Genomic DNA, 3,030 nt, shown 5'->3' with positions numbered 1-3,030 from the left:
TCGAAAAATGATTGTTTATTATTTTGGATTTTATAAATGTTGTTTAAAACCTTTAATAATGTAGAATGTCTAAGCAAAGGGCACGCATATTGCTATTTTCATAGTTCATGCAGAAATGAGGACGAGTGCATACCTAAGAAATTGATGGTGGGAAGATAAAAAACATATTCCTAAATTGATATAATACTCATGGACACCTGTAATATTCAGTACTTTGTGGATAAGGATGTGGTACTATGAATGTAATAAGAAAACAGAGGTCTTTGTGAAAGTACATCCAACACAAAATATTAAGCTTTTGTACATTAAAAATTGCTCAGACTATCTGGCACTGATATGCAATGTCCTGACCAATTAAATTATAACTCTTACAGCAAAGCAATTTTCACCCTTTTAGAAAACTCTCACCTTTATTTAATAAAAAATAAAATAATTATTTAAAACTGAATAAGAGAAATGACAAGTATTTTTTTTTATTTAATTATTATGATCTTTTTATCTAAGTAACAAAATAAAAGCAAAAAAAAAATTATCATTGCTGGATTTTATTAGAAATTAAAGAAGCGTTCAGTTTTATTTATAAAAGGTGCCTGAATGCATTTTCTTTTATTTTTAATAAAAATCCAGCAATAATGAGATATTATTGTAATAAAACTTTATTTATTAAAAAGTAAAAATACCCCTTATCTTATCACTTTGTTTGTTTAGCCCTAATTTAATCAGGCTTTCTAAACTCGATATAAAGGTGAGAACTGGTTTGCTATCAAGGTGAGAAATATCACATGCAATCTATGTACTGCACAGTAGCTATACAGTAGCTTATTATGATGATAAACAGAAGCTAGTCTATCAATGGTCCAGCCTTACCGCCAGTACGCAGACCGTATCATCCCCATAGGCCACATACCTCGCATACCAGAATCAGTGTCTTTCAGATTTTTAATAATGTAGAATGTATAAACAAAGTTTTAAAATCTGACTCAAATAAACGAATGAAACTACATAAACAACAAAATCGTCCAGTTTGATTTGACAAGGAAAACTATATAATAATTAGTTCGGCATATTTATGTTTTAAGTACCAGTTTCCGTTTATTTGTAATGTGATGATATTATTGTCGGCTGGCTTGCCGTGATCTTGGCCACATACGTTGCGTTCATATCAGAGTACAGGAATTTGTCTGTTATTTACTTCATTGGACATACATAGAAGTGTATTTATTTATTCATTTAGAACTGGATCTAAATTCTGAAAGGTAATCATCCCAAACCATATCATTTTAAAACTGTATTCTGAATTTTTTAATTTCAGTTAGGTTTTTAGGGGGTTTTAGGTATACATTCTGTTTTACAAAAGGGTGTCGGTTGATTGACTCCTAATATTGCAGTAAGACAAGCTTGTCCTGTTTTGAAAGGAAAAAACTTTGCGGTTAAACATATTTGTCCGGATAGCTCACGAGTTTTGTCATGATTTGTCAACGAGTAAGCGTAAGTAAATATTTTAAATACCCTACCTTTTGTTAACACATTACATGTAAAATACTTTTAGAGATGAATATATCATGAAAACTATTTTCTAATTCTTTCAGGATACAAATCAAAATGCAGAAAGTTTGCATTATGGTGCTAACAATCTGCCTGTTATTGGTAGCTAGTGTAGAAGAATCTATGGCCAGACGATCTTGGCGCCTGCAGAATTGCTGTGCTTGGAGAAACTGTGGATTTCGGAGGGAATGTGTGCAGATAGGGAGAAGATGCCGGTGTAGAAGATGGTCAGTGTTTGCTAGATTGACCCACAACCGTTATAATGATTATACATAATATATTATGTATACTTATCCGCAGGTGATATCGCTTTGCCCAGTGACTACTGGAGATACTAGAAAATTGACAATAGCAATACTGACACTCTGGTGGCTTATTGGATTTAGCGTTTTATCTCTCAGCTTCTTGTCTAGTAATTCGTAACATAAAACATTTATAGGATATGCAGTAAGATGCAGTTACATAAAAAAAATTGACTGAAAAAAAAACCCACAAAAAATCCCAGTTAGAAACCAACAATATTTGATAATCGGAAATCTTTTCTAAATATTTCTGTAAGACAGAGCGATGATCATTTAGATACCACGTTGCAAATGATAATAAATATTTATTTTTTTCAATTAACCGTACTGTTTGCATACTTTTTAAGCCGCCTTAATGGCAACACTTATTTAAGACCAATGGTTTTAGCTCAATACAATTTAGGCCATGAAATCCTAACGTTCTTTATCAGTTTCTTAGATCTTGAAAGATACAACAATATTGTCATAAAATTAAAAAAGTGGACAAGCTCATTAAAATCATAATTATTTATTTGAGTGTTCTATTTCAGTTTTAGCTTTTTAATGTTATAATTAGAATTAAGAAACAAAATATTTTTGAGCCCGGCTTGGCAATAAAAAGGACAAAGTACGCGTTACATGTAGAAAGAGCGAGGTTTTATTTTAAAAAAGTGGGATGAGAATTATCTTGTCAATTTCTATTATCTTCGGCAAATTCTGAGTATTTTAAAGAAACATTTAAAACGAAAGTTGTGGGTTATTTGGTGACAATATATGCAAAGAATTTCAAATAGGAGAAATATCGGTCAAATCACGGCGGGTAGTCGCCAACTATAGGATGTACGCACGTATTTAGTGAGAATTAATGCGGTCCCGATTATATGTCCAGCGGTGGTTTAAGACAGAGACTGCATTTGATTTCAATTCAAGGGTCGATCTGGGCTGTATTTTATAAAGGTGGAAAGACCATTACTTCTTTTGTACATGAACCTATGATTTGCATTATTTAGAAGTCGAACTGTAAGGTAAGGATGAATGTTTTTATTGTAATTTGTAAGCTATCGTCTGTAACAGAAGCGAGCAATGGGCGGAGGAATTTACAATTCAGATAAACAGACAGACAGACAGACAGATAGAACTTAAGTTTATTCAGCTCGTCTCCTAACAGTACATCCACCCCTCGACAGACCCTCGAGGTGGAGAA

General features: G+C 32.5%; 1 long non-coding RNA gene across 1 annotated transcript; it reads left to right on the top strand.

Annotated features, from left to right (window-relative positions):
* The first annotated feature begins 947 nt into the window (after positions 1–947).
* Positions 948–2,358, top strand: LOC123534838 (uncharacterized). The gene is made up of 2 exons (XR_006683087.2): positions 948–1,256; positions 1,590–2,358. It is a non-coding gene; the product is annotated as an uncharacterized LOC123534838 (long non-coding RNA).
* Positions 2,359–3,030: the final 672 nt, after the last annotated feature.

The sequence above is a fragment of the Mercenaria mercenaria genome, chromosome 12 (assembly GCF_021730395.1).
Source record: "Mercenaria mercenaria strain notata chromosome 12, MADL_Memer_1, whole genome shotgun sequence".
NCBI lineage: Eukaryota > Metazoa > Mollusca > Bivalvia > Venerida > Veneridae > Mercenaria > Mercenaria mercenaria.
The sequence above is the reverse complement of the archived record's forward strand: the minus strand, read 5'-3'. Positions and strand labels throughout refer to the sequence as shown.